Source organism: Planococcus citri, chromosome 1 (assembly GCF_950023065.1).
Source record: "Planococcus citri chromosome 1, ihPlaCitr1.1, whole genome shotgun sequence".
NCBI lineage: Eukaryota > Metazoa > Arthropoda > Insecta > Hemiptera > Pseudococcidae > Planococcus > Planococcus citri.
In genome coordinates this window covers 1,901,732-1,922,955 of record NC_088677.1, presented here as the reverse complement: position 1 = coordinate 1,922,955, position 21,224 = coordinate 1,901,732, and the positions used below count along the sequence as shown (strand labels likewise).

The 21,224-nt window shown below is 33.4% G+C and overlaps 1 long non-coding RNA gene across 2 annotated transcripts; it reads right to left on the bottom strand.

Annotated features, from left to right (window-relative positions):
* Positions 1 to 5,701: 5,701 nt before the first annotated feature.
* LOC135844388 (uncharacterized) lies at positions 5,702 to 18,869 on the bottom strand. Of its 2 annotated transcripts, XR_010558514.1 has the most exons (4): positions 18,705 to 18,869; positions 18,406 to 18,576; positions 6,069 to 6,270; positions 5,702 to 5,923 (listed from the first exon to the last, which is right to left on the bottom strand). It is a non-coding gene; the product is annotated as an uncharacterized LOC135844388 (long non-coding RNA). The 2 variants fall into 2 exon arrangements; XR_010558513.1 differs by having other exon boundaries at positions 5,702 to 6,270.
* Between the last annotated feature and the right edge of the window lie 2,355 nt (positions 18,870 to 21,224).

Here is a 21,224-nt window from a genome sequence, read left to right as displayed (position 1 = left end):
TCAATGCGATCAATACTCGATTTCTTCAGCTTCATCGACCACATCAGATATCAACTTCGAAGAAGTCTTTCATCCAGTACTCCAGCCATCGGCTCCAGCACACGTACACGAAGCAGCGCCTGTTCCAGCTCCAATTATACCTGTAAACAGAGAGAATGCACGATTAAAAATCAACAGAATTGATATAAGACCGAACCAGCCTATTACATATTATCATAAACCAACATATGGTGTATTTTCGAAGCTGCGCATTCCTCAAAATGGTATCGTGACAACAGCCACATTTCACTCTTTAGTAGCGGAACTGCCTTTCTATTTAGATAGACAAATTCCGCGCGATATGGCAAATTACTGTCATGAGCCACAATTTTACTTCTATTTAGTGGCTGGAAAACTCAAGCGTTCAGATCGACGGCGCGAACCTGTTTATTTTCTACAAAGTCATTGGTTAATTGGCGATGGAATTATTAATGGCATAGTCGACGATGCTGTAGCAGGAAACATTGACCTTATCAATCAGCTGCCTAACAATTTATTCATCAATCGTTCAATCTCAATTAAAGATTTACAATCGAACTTGCGCAAATTTGTCGTTGTGCTGCCGAAGTATATCATACTATCAATTGGACATCGCGACATTGCCGACAAACGTAAGCTGGATGATATTACTGAGGATGCGAAGCAGCTGATATGTTTTATTAAGAATACACACGTATCAAAAATCATACTTTTACCACCTATACTTACTAAAGAAAATGATCAGCTTTGCAAAGATTTTCGAGCTTGGCTCCGATACAAGGCTGTATTATTCAGTAATACACGACGAATCATCTACCTTCATGAAATTGAAACAATAATCGATAGACAGGATCCAACCGAGAACGATCTTCCAGTACTACCGCAGAGTTTCCATCTCGAAATCTTGCTGGGATTAATTCCATTTCTAGCTGATAAGCGACTACGAAAACCATACCTCAAGCGACCGAACTCTCCGAGCTTTAGAGGAGCTGAAAAACGACGTTAATAATTTGTATTAATTACTAAGTGTTTCTATCGACATTTTCGCAATTATCATTTTTCGAAAATTGATAAAAATTAGTTCGGTAGTTGATAACGCTGGTTGTTGTTACGTCATAAAGAGTGTTTAAATTTACAAACCAATCAAGATCTAGTATTATTTTTTCAATTTATTCAATTTTTTTTTTTTTATTCATAATGAGACTTGTGACGTGATTTATTTATTATTTCAAAGAATATGTATATTATTTCTATTTTCTAGTCATTTGTTCATTTACAACGAGTACAACCTTTTAGTTTAAACCTGATTTATTATTTCTATTTATTCTATTATTTCTATTAATTTTGAAGAAATGGCTGATTTACAAGAAAATACTTATTCATATTTATTCTATGCCGCAAATGAGCAAATCAACATTTGGTACCAAAATTCTATTTTAGCGCTGTGGAATGCCAGTATTATCCATTCTAGCTGCGAAAATTCAGAAAAATTAACTCTAACTAACTTTGACTTGGGAATCTACGATATCAATTCTAATAAATTTACTCACACACCTCGACATAGTAATTACAAATACGCCTGTGATGGAATTAATTTAATCAAATTTTCAGATATTAATTCCCATTCGTTCAAAATTAATTCTAATAAACTGGTAGTTACGCAAGATACTCGAATTCTCAGCGATTATGATTTGTTCTTTGCGTGCAAAAATATTAATCTTCAACATTTATTAATTCCTCAGTTCAAATTAGTTCAAGGCGTTCCAGGCTGCGGGAAAACTACCTACATTTTAGATAATACCCGAAGCATTGATGATTTGGTTTTATTCCCAACGAAAGACAGTGCAGAAAATTTTCGCAGGCGTTATAATGAGAAAAATGGATTTTCAATTGATGAAGTTATTCTACGACGAAATTACCGAACTATTGATTCTTATTTGATGAGCCAAAATACATCTCACTACTCCCGAATATTTGTTGATGAAGCTTTCTTAATTCACTTTGGCCAAATTATATTTGCTGTAGAGAAAGCTGGAGCTTCAGAAGTAATTTTAGTAGGAGACAGACATCAAATACAGTATATTAATCGTTCGCCATTACCATCAATCCATTTTTCCTGCATTCCTGAGTATCTAATTGCGGAAATAGAATTTTTGAACATTTCATTTCGATGCACTCTTACCGCTACAGCATTATTATCAGAATTTTATCAACATGGAATGCTGTCTACTTCACAAGTATTTTCCGAAATGAACCTGTATACCTTGAAAAATGTCAATAATCTACCTCATTCTATTGATTCTCATTACCTAGTATTTACGCAAAACGAAAAGCAAATACTAGCCAGCAAAGGATTTCCTGTAAACACCATACACGAGTACCAGGGAAAACAAGCCGAAAATATTATATTGGTTCGATTAATTCATCACCAAAATTCAATTTATGATAGCCTACCACATATCATAGTGGCTTTCAGTCGACATACCAAGAAGCTAGATTATTACACAGTAAATAATTTAGACCTACCTTCTTCGCTGATTCTGCATTCACATAAGTTGACTCTGCACGATTTTAAGGCGGTATGTATTCTTCCCATTGGTACTCCTATATAAAAAAAAAAAATAATAAATAATGAATTTTTTTTTACAATTTTGTTCTCATACATGGAAATGAATTTTTTACATACATTTGAATATTTCCAGTTCATATTTTTCCATTGTATTTTCAACTTTCAATTTTTATTTACGAAAATACCTGATATTCTTTTTTCATTTTTTCATACTGTAAATATTGTTGTTATTTTTTATTCTCTACTTTAGCTACTTATGCATTTTTTCACTTACTGTATTTTGTAACTTTTTATGCATTTTTCTACTTTGTATTTTTTACTCTTGAGTTTAATTTTCCATGTACCTTTCTTCTATCTTTATCCCTGGAATATCTTGGTTGAGTTGTAGGGATTATTAATTCTATTACTTCCGGTACACACTTCACAAGCACGTAAATATGCTACATAATTCGGGGCAGTGGGCGCGGATGATCATCATTGATTCTATTGATTCTATTGATTAGCTGATAGGTTGGGCACGCAGATTACTAATGCTGAATATGAAGATTATTGATTCTATTGATTCTATTCTCCCGCTTCTTATTGATTTACGTACCATATTTCTCCCTTGTTCATCTGTCACCTAAATCGGGGCATTTGTAGAGGGAGAAAAAACAGCTTTTTCTGCTACCTAACTGGGAGAAAAAACATTTACTATATTGCCCAACCTGACGCGAATATTCAGCTCGCGGATACTATCATTATATGGGTATTTCCACGATCTCATGACATAATATTTAGCCAATCATAGCCCAGAAACGCGCGCATCCGCTGCCTCTGCTGCTTGGTCCAGACTCATTTTTACCCTAAGCTCATAGTTGCTAGTTTCACTGTACAGTCAGTATCCAATGTACTACCGAACTGCCTGGTCAGCTCTCCAAGTCCTCGTGACTAGGGGGCTACCAGTGTGGATTCGGGGTTCAGAATATTCGTTCACATTAATTCTATTCGTTCTATAACGCAGTGGATGAAACTAGCCAAGTACGTGGAGCTCAGGGGTCACTATTTACGGAAGTGCCTCTTATTTACGTGTCCAATTTAATTGGATAGGGAATCTTTTCACACTGACTTGTGATACTCCCTATATTATTAATTCTATTAAGTCAGAGTGTACTGGAACTTCCGGAAGTAGAAAGCAGTCAACAAGCAATTTTTAATTGATTCCTGGACTGTTTGGAATTAATTATATTGTCTTCCCAACTCAACACAATCCCAGGTATTTAATCCTTTTCTTTATTAATTTTTTATCCAGAAAATACCAATCTGAGAATAGGCTACGAATTTGTAGTAATTCTCAACCTCCCTTTCCTTCTCCAATAATTACTCTCAAGAGATATCAACTTCATGTTGTTCTTTTCTCGTAATTTGAGATAATTAGATGTACTTGAAGAAGATCTGTGTTCTTATTTACGTATTTAATATTCGTTTCCCAACACTCAAATTTCGTCCTATGATAATATTGGTTGTGTGGTCACTTGCCCAGAGGTAATAATAAGGAGTAAATTTACAATTTACGAGTTTTTATTAATTCTGGATCAAAACCCAACTCGTATTTAGGGTTGGACCCCCGTGAGGTTCTCGGTCTGAACCAATGGTACTCAGAGGGTCCTGTTCATGTAGAGAGATTCGTTACTTTCGTCAATCCTTTCCTAGAAGCTCAGGATCGAAGTAACCAGCACCCCAGATCTGCATAATCTCCCCCTACAATTTTGATAATATTTCGCAACGTTTTGAGTTCAAACTAGATGATTCCTGGTGTGTCAGATCGTGTATGTATTAGATAGATGTACTTAAAAACCATACATTACGAGATCCGTCTTACATAAAATCCGACATTGCGAGATCCTGAGATATTATTTACATTGGCAGTTCTACTCAATGGAACAGTTTTACGCACAATTGCTTATGTTTTTGACAACCCACTTGCCATGAGAAATAAACCTTTGAATTTTTAAAAAATTTCTAAAAATCGAAAATTGAAATTGAGCAATTAGAAACGCTGTACATTCTGAAAATAGAAAACTTTAATGCTTCAAAAATTTTGTCTCACCATCTTCATTTTTTTTCTATAGAACTCTTGGTTTAGTTTTCTTAAGAAATCGAATTTTGTGATGAAAACTTTGAAAAAAAATTCAAATTCTTCATATCAAATAATAATATTCTAATTGAACTAGAAAACTTTTTCCTTGAATATCCTCAAAACATCGTCTTCATTTTTAAAAAAAGGGAATCTTATCGATAAATGAAAAATCATAAGCTCTACAATTGTGTCCCTTCATTTTTCTCATCAAATACTTAAGAAATTTTTCTCCAAAAATTTTATTGATCGTGATGAAAATTTTGATTTTTTTTTCAATTGTTTCACCAAGAAACCCAGTATTTTAGAGAAAATTAAGGAGCATACGAAATAAGTAAAGAAGAAATTAAAATTTTGATTCTCCTCATTTTTTGCTCACAGGACTTTTACTTTATTTTGGCAGAAAATCGAATTTTTGTATGTTCCTAAAAAAAAAAACCAAATAGTTTGTTGTATCACAAATCACAAGGCCATATTTGATGAATTTATCAATACTCCCCTTACACCCCCACCCCTCGAAAAATGAAAATTTTGAAAAAATTTTGGCACCTCAAAATCATTTTAGCTCTACAACATTTTGTTGAACTGCTGGAAAATACCTAATTTATTTTAATCCGATTTCATAACTTTTTATAATAATTTAGCCCAAAAACATGAAATTTACCAAATTTGCTTTCCGCAGCACTTAAGGCCCTTAAGGGTCGGCAGACGCATGTTTCGGCCCGTTGGCAATAGGTATAGCTCTCAGGCTAAGTTGTGTTGTGGCAGTTTGCCATGTATGTAATGTACGTAAGAAGTTTCAATTTTTGCGAGACTTGAAAAAGTGGCAGGTTCGTTAATTGTTTTACGGAATATTAGTTGGTAATTTTTTGTAAATGTATTCAAAAGTTCCAAGAAATGATCAAAACCGTTTTAAAACGCTTCATGGAATGTGGAATTCCACTCATTTTTTAGGTTTTGTGACTGTGGAGTTGTGGGTTTCACTAAATCAAACCAAATGCGAAAAATAAACGTTTCATTTTACTGCCTACCTATCCGATAAGTCTTAAGGTATATACAAACTGCATCATAACCCTGCACGAATTGCGGCAATATATTATCATCGTCCACAGGCGTCGTAGGAAATGACTTAAAACTGGTTTTCGAATTCACATTTACACAGTTTGGATCATGTTTGCTAGAAGTATGTTCACAATTGTAACATTTTATTTCCAGAACACCTAGGTACATAATACATTAAAAAATAGTTGATTAGACATGATTTTTACGCGAACAAGCTAATAATTCAATACATTTAGGCGTAGCTATTTGTTCACTCGCAGTATGGTGCATTTCATCAAATAGGTACATAAAAAAAATTCTTACGGGGCATGGTTGGAGCTGGTGAATGACGTGGTTATTGGAGGGCCACCTGACGAAGAATTGCAGAGATCTTTACCAGTACAAATTTCACATTCTACTACTTCTGCGTGCCGTTTCCGAAAATAATCACAACTAGTGAAGTTTGTTTCGGGTGCTGCATATTGCATAAGTTGTCACATCTCGTTGTATTACTTATATGACCCATCTGAAACGGAAAACATTTACATTAGGTATGGATAACGGCCCAGTTTTTTTTTACCCTCTCAAGTATTTTTTACCCCCCAAGAATTTTCTTAAAAATAAGTCACTGAAGTCATGAATCAATTTGAAAACCATATTCACACGTTTTGTGCTTATTTTGGAACACAATGCCCTTGAAGAGCTGCATTTTCCATTCAATGTGCATGGTTTAAAAGACTTTGAAAAATGTGATGTAAATTTCAGTTGATTTTCTTAACAAAATTTTTAAAAAGTGTATTTTGATTTCAAGGATTGGACGCGCTAATTTCCATCAAAATGAGTTTGAGGAGTAGGGTAAATGTGCCTAAGTTTGCGCGCTTCCTAAGATTGCGCAGTAACGATTTCTCAGAACCAGTGAGAGTTACAACATTGATACCGCCTTTACTTGGAAGAAGAATCAAAATGACCATTACTTCACGTTTTTTGGTGATGGTAGCACCAAGTGTCGCAAAATGACAAGCGAAAAACTTTTTTTTCAAATTTTTTTATAACTTTTCCAATAAAAGTCGCACGTGAAAATTTTTATGGAAATGGCAGTAGAAATCTAAATAAGCTATTTTTAGATTCGTCATTGTCTGGGGATTATAACAAGCACATATTTAAAATATTTTCTGCTTTAATTAGGTTTCAATTTTTCAATTTTTTAAAAAACACCCCTGTGCCTAAGATTGCGATTTTTAGTTTTTGCTACTTTTCTAGACTAATAATGGTACTTTTTGAAATTTTCATTAAGAATTCAATTTATTTGAATGAAATGACACCTTCTATACATGTATCGAGTTTACTCCTTGTCAAAATCTAGGTAGAGATGGGTGTAATGCTGGAAATACCAGATATGAGCGCATTTCCAGTGTGGTTCACTCAGAAGTTTCAAATGCACGTTCATGTGAGACATTTTGTTTGCTTTCATCATTAATTAAACAATATTGACGAATTTCTATGTTTTTCACTGGTGCACAATCTTGAGAAGGTGAATGCGCAATCTTAGGAAGGCATATTCCTAAGTTTGCGCATTTGACTTTTTTTGGTTTTTGGTCAAAATATCGAAAACTAAATCGATTAAAAATTTTATTTCTGGGGCAAATCATAGCCAAATGTTTGAGGAACCTTCTGTACAAATTTCAATATTCTAGCTGCTTTTCATAAAAAGTAGTGGCTGTTTGAAAATTAGGTGCGCAAACTTAGGCACATTTACCCTACATTGTTGAATTCTACACACTCAGGTCTATTCAATGAGCTATATTGTTATTTTTCATCAAAATTGTTTGCTAAAATTCTTTAGAGGGGGTAAAAAGTAGGGAACGATTAAAGCCCAGTTTTAGAAAATCTATATTAATTTTTGTTCTAATTTTTTTACCCCCTTTATTTTTCAGAATTTTAGCTCACTGACGACCGTGTTCATACTAAATTTTAACATTCCAAGTCAAAATTTGATTAAATTCTGATTGTTTTCTGCTCACCTAATTAAATCAAATTTCATTTTCAAAAATTCTCTAAAAATTTGATTATAAATGAGAAAATTGGGTATAACACTGCTTAAGCGATTCACTAACAAGCACCAATTGCTATTTAGACTGATTTTATGGCATTACCTACTTGTGGAACTGGAATTCCCTAAATTTTACTAGAAACTCCAGAACAATTCCAAACAACTTCCAATAAACTCATTAGTCATTATATTAAAGTGACATAGTTTCAGGCTACTCAAGTAGAGGTAGGGGTTTCTAAAATGGGGCGCATTCCAAAATTTCAGTTCTATAGCCAAAAAGTCAAAATTAGGTATATTTAGGTACTTGCTAATAAAAATTTTAATTTTTTTCTCATGTTTGGCCAAAATTTGATTTTTTAACAAGCCATCAGCTAAACGCTGATTACAAGAGAGTTTTTGCTGTTTTCAAATTTATTTAAATGGATTTAATCGGAAATTCACAAAACAAAACACTAACTATAGACATCAATACGGTTTAAACTTTAAAATTTTTACGTTTCCATTTTTTTCGATTCATCAACATTTTTTTCTTCTCCGTCAAGTAACTCGTCCTCATCTACCGTTCCAGCCATTATAACATCGTAAATTTTTCGCTTATACGTTTTCTTTTTGTTGCTAGCGTTGCACTGAAGCGTATAATTAAATATGTAATTCTTCCCAGGTTTTATCTTCAGTTATATCAATTATTATAAACAACAACAATAATATTTTAAACTTGATTCAAAATTCAGATAAAAACATAAACGTAGCCAATTATTTGTGCATATTGCTTAGCATTTTAATAATTAAAATGCTACGACGACGACGACGACGTTGACGACTATGAAAAAGTGGTTACAATAGAGTTTTTTCGCGCTCCGCGCAAAAACTCTAAAAATTGATCAGAAATCTAAAAATGAACTTTGATACCAATACTTCACCATTCATGTTCAACCATTCAAAATAGAGGTGAAAAATTTGAGTTATCAGGCAATTGAAATAATTTCGTGAGCATTCCATTTCTCAGAGCATGAATTTTCCATGTTTGTGGTTCGAGGTCTGTCTTTCAATGCTGTCAATTGTCATTGCTGATGTTTTGATGGCCAAAATTGTCGTTAAATCGCTGTCGTTCAAAAACCAATGGTTTGTTGTGGGATTTTCCTGTCATGCAATTCACTTAATCTGTCCTTCAATTAAAGTTTTCTTTTTTCTAAAGTAGGTACTACCCACTCCCATGATCAAAAACATGTTTTTTGCAATTATTTTTTTCAAAACTCAGTTGCCCCTTTTTTAAAGATAGACAACTTGTCCACATAACGTTTTTTAGGTATAGCCTATACCTAAAAAACGTATACTCCACCAGGTTGGATAAAGACTTATATTTAGTCTTGTAAAGTGGAAATCGCTTACAACGAGATTGAAGGGACAGGACATTTTGCTTGTTGTATCCGAAATCTCATACTAAAAGGTATTGCATTTATAACGAGTATCTTGTAATAACCGAGTATAAAGAGCTTCTCGTTATAAATGATACTCATAGCACATGTAGCAAAAAAAAATCGTCAATTTTATTACTATTTTCGACTTGTCAAATCGATTGGAAAAGGTTTCAAATCGTTTTGAGCAGTTCTAGAGACTTCAGCAGCTTTTCAGAAAGTTATGTTATTTAAAAAATGCCACAAAATCTGTCTCAATTTCAAAATTTTACCAAATTAATTTATAAAGCTGAAATTTGGGATTTAATGAATGTTTTTTGCATGAACACTCGTTATAAATGGAAGAAAAAACAATAAAATGAACCAAATTTCAAGAATTTCGGCTCGTACTATCCGGATTCCTCGTTATAAATGAGCACGTTCTAACAGGTATCATGTACATGTTTAAATGGCGTTGTGCTTGGGCCTGAGCATTTTTCTCGTTGTATCCAAAATCTTGTACTAACCAGGCTTGTTAACTGGTTTTTAACCATTAACCGTAACCGCAAATTAACCGGTAAATTAACCGAAAAAAAATTAACCGTAACCAAAAAACCTTTTTTTTTTGAAATATCACTAACCATAACCGTAACCGTAACCGTTTTCTGAGATCAAAATAAACCATAACCATAACCTTAACCGAAAAATGTTTAGAAAAAAACCGGTTACAAAATTTTAAGATTCATTTCTTTTTATCTGAGTTTTTTTTTAATGTGATTTGTAGTGATTTGAAATTTTAATCAAAAAAATGATCAAAACATTAAAAATATTACCAGTTTTCCAATTATTTAAACTTCAAAATTTCAAACTCCGAAAGAATTTTTGGAAGTTTTCAAATTTTCAACTGTAATTTTAACCATTAACCGAAATTTTAAGCTCAACTGGAAAAATTACCACCAAAAACTGTAACCTTAACCTTAACCATTAACCGAAAAAAATAGTCATCAATAACCGTAACCTGAACCTTAACCGTAACTTAAAAAAATGAATAACCTTAACCGTAACCTTTAACCAAAATTTTGAATTTCTTGTTTAATTTTTAACCGTAACCTTAACCGGAAATATTTTTTTTTTCGGTTAACAAGCCTGGTACTAACCGATCTCATTATAAGCGATTTCCACTGTATTTCAATTTTTGGGGAAAGCTCTCGACTCAAGTGCATGTTTTTTTAGATAATCGCCAGATTTCTTCCACTGCCAAAAATAGACGAAGATAGATGGAAGGTATTGTGTTAACAATCAAGAAACAGAATACATACAAGAACAAACTGTATGGAGATGACACACGCCTGGCTCAAATGGAAGTTTCATCCACGGAGGAGGCACCACAAATTGAAATGTGGGAGCTGAAAAAACGCGGTGAAGAGAGCCAGAAACCCCAAAGCAGTTGGGGGGGGGGGAGATCTTATGCCAGTAGACTTGATTAAAGATCTGACACCTGAGTACAAAAAGGAGCTGCTGAAGATTATAAAATAATGAAATATACGCTGAAGGTATGCTGCCTAAGGACTTCGAAGCAGTGAACTTTGTACCAATACCAAAGAAGAACAACTCGCAGAAATGCTATGAATATAGAACCATCGCATTAATGAGCCACTCACTGTAGCTACTACTATCCATCATAAATGCCAGAATTGAAAAGAAGATAGGTAGGTGAAAATCTAAGCAAAACACATGTATGGCTTTGTAGCGAAAAAAGCGACAAGAGAATGATGCAATTGCCCTGTCGAAAGTGATCATTCAAAAAGCACTGAATGCAAACAGCAGAATCTTTGCTTGCTTCGTCGATTATGACTATTATGAGAAAGCATTTGATCACGTCAACCATGAGAGGATGCTGGAGATTCTGAAGAAATACAATATCGATGACAAAGACCTGCGAATAATCAAGAACCTGTACTGAGAGCAAAGCGCAAACATCAAGTTTGGAACTGAGTACCTACTCTGAGAATGGATGTGGTATAAAGATAGGTGTGAGACAAGGATACCCCCTTTCACCTAGGTTGTTCAACATGTACGCAGAAGAAATAATGACAGAAGCGCGAATCAAACAAATGGGATTCAATATTAATGTCAAGAGAATAAATGAAATAAGTTATGCAGATGACAAAGTGATCCTTGCAGGGACAGAAGCGCAGATGCAGAAAATGGTCAACCAAATCAACAGCGCTGGATTAAAATATGGAATGAAAATAAATGCAGGCAAGACCAAGGTGATGAGATTTACAAAAGAAGATGCAGAAGAAAGGTCAAAATCAACATTGGAACCCAAGAAATTGGAAATGTAAATCAATTCAGATACCATGAGTGGTGATAAACAACGATGGTAGAGATCATAAAGAACTTAAATCACTGATTGGAATGGCAAAATGCGCTTTTAACCCTTAAAGGCCTAGACCAAACTGGAAGTGATTCAAAAAAATGCTTTCACTTTTTTGAATAAGTAGGACTTACATGAATATCACTTCAATGTGTAGTATGCCCCCTGCCCCTCACAACTATTTCGTAAATGAGGGGTAAATTTTTTCAAATTTTTGTAAATTACCAAAGAGCAAAATACCTAATTGGCCCAAATTTGAGGTAATCTTACATAATCGCATTCCACACACATGATTATTGAAAGCAAATCCTTGATGAGTCTCGTCCCATTTTTAGTGGGGCATGAATAGCAAAAAGTTGAGGTAAAATACGCCTCAATATGCTCCATTTTTAATTTTATGAATTTGTTAATATGCCTTCATAAAATATAATCACAAAGGTTATACACAGGGGGGGGGGTACAGAGCGATTTTGTCATTTTTTGATTAACTGGTTTCGTAAAAGTGGCTAAAATATGAGACACAAGTACATCAATTATGGCATATGAGAACACACTTAACTTGAAGTAAAAAGTACAAAAATTATAAAATGTGTATATGTTGTGTACCAAGTCCGAAATTGTACAATTCGGGGTTGGTACAGCCAATTTTGTACCATCTCCGAAGTGTCCAGACCAAGCGAGAATTTTACTTTTTCATCGGACTTGGTTTGTACTATGCCCGGAGGGTCCGGACAAAGTGTTCGACTTGGTACAATTGTGTTGTGCAAAGTCCGAAATATAATTTTATAATGAATGAATTCGAATTTTACATCCCTTTATACCACAAATATTGAACCAAATAAAAGGAAATTTAAAGATGACTCTAAAATCCACCACCAGCAAAATTTTCAGGTGCTGAAATTCGTTTGTTGATTTTTGGGGATTTTTTAAAGATTCAAATATTGCTATATACTCACTTCTCAAGAAAAAAAAATAAAAAGATCAAATTGAGGTACTTACTAACTAAAATGCTGAAATTTGGTTTTTACTCTATATTTTCAACTTCTCGAGTCGTTTAGTGGTGGTTTTGAACAGGGCTGTATTTACGCACAGGCAACTTAGGCAGCTGCCTAGGGTGGCAAATTTTCAGAGGCAGCGAATTTTGAAGCGTTTTCATCTCGATTTTTGCGATTTTTTTCATGTACTTGTAAATTGTACATAAGTAACTATTTAGAGTAAAATTAAAATTTAGCATAAACCCGGATTAGCTATCGATCTTTATGACCTTTTCGATCGATTTTTTAAAACCATTTTGTATCAGTTCAAATCCAAAATTTTTTTAATTTTTTAAAAAATTACTGGAGAAATCAGCTAATAACTCAGAAAATTGATAATATGGTACAACGCAAATTTCAGCCTTTCACAACAATTTGGTAAAATGTTGACTTTGAAAAATCCATAAAAAAAATGAATTTGGAATCTAAGTTTTAGTGCATAGTTTTCAAATGAGTGAAGTACGAGAATTTCATGACTCCAGAATTTGAAAATAGAGAGTAAAAACCAAATTTCAGAATTTTAGTTAGTACCTCAATTTGATCTTTTTATTTATTTTTTCTTGAGAAAGGAGTATAGCAATATTTGAATCTTTAAAAAAATCCCCAAAAACCGACAAACGAATTTCAGCACCTGAAAATTTTGCTGGTGGTGGATTTTAGAGTCATCTTTAAATTTCCTTTTATTTGGTTCAATATTTGTGGTATAAAGGGATGTAAAATTCGAATTCATTCATTATAAAATTATATTTCGGACTTTGCACAACACAATTGTACCAAGTCGAACACTTTGTCCGGACCCTCCGGGCATAGTACAAACCAAGTCCGATGAAAAAGTAAAATTCTCGCTTGGTCTGGACACTTCGGAGATGGTACAAAATTGGCTGTACCAACCCCGAATTGTACAATTTCGGACTTGGTACACAACATATACAAGCATGCCTCATCTTTTTCAGGACTTTTCACTTTCAGTCAGGGATGGAAACCTTGACCAAAATTTTTAACCGAAATGTGTTGTAACCGCTAAAATGAGGCAAAAACTGTAACCGTAACCGTAACCATAACCGAAATTATTGATTTGAAATTTTTTAACCATATAACCTTAACCGATTCATTTTTTTGTTTTGGTTAAATACATAACGGTTATTTTTTTAAAGCAAAAATTTCACTTTTTCGTGTAAAGTATGACATTTATTATGATTTTTGAGAAAAAAAGGGCTCAATTTGAATAAAATTTTCTTCAAACTCAAAAATTGGCTGTGAAATTGCATTTTTTTTTTCGTTTTTTCGGCTGCAAGCGCACTTTTTTGACATTGAAGTGCAATTAATTTTTGATAAATCAAAGAAAACCGTAACCTTTATTTTTAACCGTAACCTTTATTTTTTTGGGTCATAACCGTAACCCTTAACCGTAACCACAATAAATAATTTTGAAAAAAATAACCTCTAAAACAATAACCGATATTTTTTTCATTTTGGTTTCCATCCCTGCTTTCAGTTCAGTTTCAGTTGCACAAATATCTAAAGCTCATCAGAATAAATTTCACACATCATTTGTAATTTGGGTGAAGTGAAATTTTTGTAAGATGATGCAGAATTGCAGATTACTAGACTGGAATCATGATGAGTTACGAAAAATAAAAACTTAATTCAAGAATGCCTGAGCTTTTTCAGAACTTTCAGCTGTCAGCTTCTCATACCTCTAAAGCACAAATGAATAAATTTCACACATCAAGTAAATGGCATCATTATACCACAATTACACACTATCCAAATTGATTATGAATGAAGTGTGAAATTTATTCATTTGTGCTTTAGAGGTATGAGAAGCTGACAGCTGAAAGTTCTGAAAAAGCTCAGGCATTCTTGTATACATAGTTTTTATTTTTTGTAACTCATCATGATTCCAGTCTAGTAATCTGCATAATCTTACAAAAATTTCACTTCACCCAAATTACGAATGATGTGTGAAATTTATTCTGATGAGCTGTAGATATTTGTGCAACTGAAAGTGAAAAGTCCTGAAAAAGCTGGAGTGCTACCATGATGACGATGACGACGAGACTTCTGGAGAGGCGAGGAACTGGAATAGCTTGTGCAAGTGGCGCCAAGTTCATAAAATCGGATAATGCAGCCCTTTGGTGGTGTTTTGCCTCATACAGCACACGTTGCCTAGGCTTGGTTTTGAATGTCTGTAGTGGGTGAAAACAAAAAGACTTTTTGCAGCCCGGTACTGGGAGGGCTGCAAATAGTACAAATGGGTCGCAAAAACTCTGAGGTTTATCTAGTACGGGCTGCGTAATACCACTTTTCATGTGTACTCTCTTAATTTGAAACAGTGAAATTTTACTGCTTTACAGTCAAATTTCACTGCTTTAAGAAGGCAAAATGTCGTGACTGCAAAAAGCAGTAAAACAGTACTGCTAAAATCAGTAATCTAAAATTACTCTTAAAGACAGTAGTTTTTCACTGATCATTTCTGTAATTTAATTACTGATTCTGGCAGTACGTTTTACTGCTTCTTCCAGTGGCGATTTTTTACTTTCTAGAAACAGTGAAATTTGACTGTCTTTGATGGTAGTAATTTGCAAAATGGCGAACGTGTTATTTATTGAAGTTTTCTACAGCTAAATTCTTTCAAAATTTAACAGATTGATAATTCTTTCAACGATATTCGCTTGAAATTTGCATTGAATACGAGTGTAATCAATATTCGAACTTCGAAGTTATTCACAAATATTTCCAACTGATATGTTATGTTCAATTAATTGTTATAAATATTGTCGAGCGTACAGAATGCTTTAGTACACTTCATAAGTATAATAGTTATGCTGATATCACACCATTCACTCAAATACTCATAATACTCATTAATCTACGAGTTCGAATATTGTATATGAACAGTTAAACATATCAATTGGAATATTTGACAATAACTTACCAGTTAGAATATGAATATTGGTTTCACTGTCGTCAATTCATGTTTTTGCAAGTAAAAGATTGTTGAAAGTTGATCTGTTTCACTTCTGAAGAATTATTTATAGAAAACTTCACCAATATAATAAGTTTTGAAAACACACATTCACCATTAAACTGCATTCGTGGCTATTGCACAAGTGTAACATCATAACTGAACACACGTTTGCAAAATTTACAACCTTCAACAATGATAAGAAAGCTAATCTACTGCTTTAAACAGTCAATAAATCAGTATTACTGCTTGAAACAGTAAATTTCTACTGCTTTAAACAGTGAATTGATCAGAATTACTGTTTGAAGCAGTAATTTTCACTGCTTAAAAACAGTAAATCAATCAGTTTACTGCTTCAAACAGTGAATTTCTACTGCTTCAAACAGTAAAATCAATCAGTTTACTGCTTGAAACAGTCATTTGAATTTTACTGGATTTATCAGTAGAATTTAATACTGATTGCAACAGTTAAATGATTAAGTTTGACTGTTGGAGGCAGTCAGATTAACTGTTTAACAGTAGTTTTACAAAATTTCAAATTTACTGAATAAAACAGTAATGAAATTGACTGCTTCAAATTTAGAGAGTATTATGTAGGTATTCATATATAAATTAAATATTCTAAGCAGCAATTTCATAACCTTTTCATTGATATACTAGCAAAAGGTGTGGGGACTTTGCTGGCAAAGTTTAAGCAGGGACCTTTTATTGTTTCATCAATACTCAAATAAGATGCATACTCTCTTAATTTGAAACAGTGAAATTTTACTGCTTTACAGTCAAATTTCACTGCTTTAAGAAGGCAAAATGTCGTGACTGCAAAAAGCAGTAAAACAGTACTGCTAAAATCAGTAATCTAAAATTACTCTTAAAGACAGTAGTTTTTCACTGATCATTTCTGTAATTTAATTACTGATTCTGGCAGTACGTTTTACTGCTTCTTCCAGTGGCGATTTTTTACTTTCTAGAAACAGTGAAATTTGACTGTCTTTGATGGTAGTAATTTGCAAAATGGCGAACGTGTTATTTATTGAAGTTTTCTACAGCTAAATTCTTTCAAAATTTAACAGATTGATAATTCTTTCAACGATATTCGCTTGAAATTTGCATTGAATACGAGTGTAATCAATATTCGAACTTCGAAGTTATTCACAAATATTTCCAACTGATATGTTATGTTCAATTAATTGTTATAAATATTGTCGAGCGTACAGAATGCTTTAGTACACTTCATAAGTATAATAGTTATGCTGATATCACACCATTCACTCAAATACTCATAATACTCATTAATCTACGAGTTCGAATATTGTATATGAACAGTTAAACATATCAATTGGAATATTTGACAATAACTTACCAGTTAGAATATGAATATTGGTTTCACTGTCGTCAATTCATGTTTTTGCAAGTAAAAGATTGTTGAAAGTTGATCTGTTTCACTTCTGAAGAATTATTTATAGAAAACTTCACCAATATAATAAGTTTTGAAAACACACATTCACCATTAAACTGCATTCGTGGCTATTGCACAAGTGTAACATCATAACTGAACACACGTTTGCAAAATTTACAACCTTCAACAATGATAAGAAAGCTAATCTACTGCTTTAAACAGTCAATAAATCAGTATTACTGCTTGAAACAGTAAATTTCTACTGCTTTAAACAGTGAATTGATCAGAATTACTGTTTGAAGCAGTAATTTTCACTGCTTAAAAACAGTAAATCAATCAGTTTACTGCTTCAAACAGTGAATTTCTACTGCTTCAAACAGTAAAATCAATCAGTTTACTGCTTGAAACAGTCATTTGAATTTTACTGGATTTATCAGTAGAATTTAATACTGATTGCAACAGTTAAATGATTAAGTTTGACTGTTGGAGGCAGTCAGATTAACTGTTTAACAGTAGTTTTACAAAATTTCAAATTTACTGAATAAAACAGTAATGAAATTGACTGCTTCAAATTTAGAGAGTAGCCTATAACCAGTGCAAGGAAAAATTCAAGTCAGCCAATGAATATATACGTAAACAGGTCTAATTTAGCGAAGTTGACGCGCGCGTTGAATGCCCAGCAACGGAGGCGGAGTTACAGACGGTGCGTGAGATTGCTGTTTATACAAAACATTACGAGAAATTGCCTGTATGCGGCTGTAGAGGGTATTCGAGGACTCCCATTACCCAGTATGGCAATAGTTTTCACATTGGCGGTTCTACTGCCCAAAAAAAAACACATATTTTGGTGTAGGTATCTCAACTCACAAGGCCATATTATTATCGATGAATTTATCAAGCGAAGTTGAAAATAGAGAGTAGGCAACTAAACCAAATTTCAGCATTTTACGTCGATTTGATCTTTTTATTGTTTTCTTGAATATTTGAATCTTTAAAAATCCCCCAAAAGTCGACAAATGAATTTCAGCACCTGAAAATTTTGCTGGTGGTGTATTTTAGAGTCATCTTTCAATTTGCTTTTATCTGGTTCGATAATATGGAATAAAGGGATTCTGAGACCAAACCAGCCCAAGCTTTCAGTTATTTCGGCCCGATGGCAATGGGTATAGCTCTCAGGCTAAGTTGTGTTGCGGCAGTTTTGCCATGTAAAAAGTTTCAATTTTTGCGAGACTTGAAAAAGTGGAAGATTTGTTAATTGTTTTACCGAATATTAAGGTATTTTTTTGTAAATGTATTCAAAAGTTCCATAAAGTGATCAAAACCGTTTTAAAAAACGCTTCGTGGAATTCCACTCATTTTTTAGGTTTCGTGAATGTGGTGTTTGGGGTTCACTAAAGCACACCAAATAAGAAAAATCAACGTTTCATTTTACTGCCTACCTGTCACTCGAACCTTAGCGTAGAAACAACCAATGTGGCCATCTCTCGAGGTAGCAAATGTTGGTGTCTCTGTGCGCCACCGATTCACATTTACACAGTCTGGATCTGGTTGGGTAGAAGAAGTATGACACCTGTAACATTGTATTTCCGGTATTTCCCATGCCGCCCTACCTACATTAAAAAACACTTGATTAGAACATGATTTTTACGCGAACAACCTAATTCAATACATTTAGGCGTAGCTATTTGTTCATTCGCAATATGTTGCATTTCATAAAATACATAAGAAAAATTCTTACATGAAACATAAAACGCCAAAACGAACGCGAAAATTGAAACAAAACCGTAATTACTCATTGTTAGGCTATCACTGTTTTTCACGAAACATGAATCTAGTTAGGTACGTGATTTTCACTATCGAGGAGTGTCGAGTTCTCAACTCCACTTGTAGAATGAAGTACCAAGCCTACCTATTTAACTTTATCCGTAGTTCAATATTTTCAAATAAATTACATAAATTACACAAGAGCAAAAAAAAAACTTACAACATTTTAACAAAGAGAAAAATTACAAAACATGGGTATACTGAACAGAACACATACTCGATAGAAAAACAATACCTACGCTCAGTAAAATAAAACAATTGAAAGAAACGATGAGAAATCATTAATTATTACCAGACTTTATGTAGAAATCACCTTTATTGTAGAAAATTTGTAAAAGGGAATTCAAAAGAACGTTGCGAAACTTGTTGTACAAATCTCTGCAATTCAATGTTGATATTACGACTCTTTCAATTCAAATGAATCGTTTTATTCAATACCCATACGAACGTTATTCTGTTGCGTTTGCGTTATAATTATTATTACGATTGGGTCATTCCACGTCAATTGGACCAAGATGTGGTAGGGGGGTTCGGCGATTTTTTTGAAATTTTTCCTGTGGAAAGACCTTCCGAAGGAATGACCAATGGCGCAAATCGCAGCCCTTTAGGCCATTTTTAAAGGCAGCCAGGGGGTGTCAAAGTTTTCAGTGATGCTAAAATATCATCCATTTCAGCAGTAGATTACTCGATAACCGCGATACCTACCAAAATGGAACTTTTTCCCATAGTTAGGGGTTTCAAAAGGATTTTTGGTGATATCATGAAAATCAGTGTTGCCACTTTTTTTCGTACAAAAAATTAGCTCAAAAAGTTTCGAAACTTAGTTTTCATATCGTTCCGACTCTCAAAAATTCTGAAAAAAATATATTAATGACAACTGTTCATGTTAAACAACACATTAAAAAATTGGGATGGCGTTATGTCGTAAAATCGATTAAAAAAAATTGAAAGTTTGCAAAAAAATGCGATTTTTTGATTTAAAACATGAAAAAAAGTTTTGATTGGTGAAGTTGACCCATTTGATTCCTACTTATTTTTACGTATATGTTGAAAAAGTTAAAAAAAACCCTTTCATTCGATGAAATGAACTCTTTACAAAAAAATCAAAATTTGAAAATATTCAAAAAATGAACGAATTTTTATTTTCTTGTTTGTGAGTGTAATTTTTATCAACATTTTCATGAAATACGTCAGAAAGATGTCAAAATAAGACAGCTCAATAAATTTAAACTATTTTTGATGTTTGAAATTGAAAATTGATTTTTTTCGAATTTTGATTTTTTGTGAGGAGTTTATTTCATCGAGTGAAAGGTTTTTTTCAACTTTTTCAACGGATACGTAAAAATAGGGGTCAAATGGGTCAACTTCACCACTCGAAACTTTTTTTCATGTTTTAAATCAAAAAATCACATTTTTTCGCAAACTTTAAATTTTTTTAAATCAACTTTGCAACACGTGGTACCATCCCAATTTTTTAAGGGTGCCATTTATCGGCACAACAGATTAAATGATTTGAACGACCAAAAAAAAATGTTTTGCACGACAGATGCTAACATCCAAAACCACTTTTTTAACGACGGAAACAGTTTTCAACCATTGCACGATAACAAAACTTCAAGTGCACGCCAAAAAAATCAAGTGAACGCCAGCGTATGCCCGACAAATTGAATGAAATGCATCGACGGCTTTGGGAAATGAACGACGACATAATGATAAAAGCGACGAATTTATTCACAAAACTAAAATTTCAAAAAACGATTGGTGTTAGTTTTGAACCGATCTGAAGCCTCCCCTTCCAGTGGATTTCCCTATAAAAACTTCCTAAAGCTAAAAAAAGAGGTTATAAAGACACATTACGTACATATCTTTAAATTTTTTTTAAGCCGGTTCAAATACAAAATTTTCTCCAACGATCATTCTTTATTTTATAATTGGAAAATTAAAAAGCAAGATGAGAGGCACTAGGAGTCTTTAAGGACTCCCGATCTCCAGGACAACTTTGTTCTTAAAGGGGGAGTCCTGAGGAACATTTCTAGCCCTTGTCCTCAAAAAAAAAAAAAAAAAACACATGGTCCTACTCACAAAATGGCAGTTATTTTGATTGACAGGTCGTCCGAAATCACATATTTCGCTTTCCAACATAGGACCTGCACGAAATTTTTTAAATCTTAAAAGGGTAGTTCGAAAGAGCAGGCAAAAATTCATCATCTGAAAAAATTTCAAATGCTAAAGTGTCTTTTTCGATGTTTGGTGAATTCTTGAAAATCAAAAATTAAGGCCAAAAATGAGGGAAAAATCAAAATCTTACCAAATTGACCTAGAATGCTGAAATTAGGGATATACCCTATTTTCTACCTGCCAAATCGATTGGAAACTGTTTCAGACCGTTTAGAGTAGTTTTGGAGTCTCCAGCGACTTTTTTTTAAATTACTAC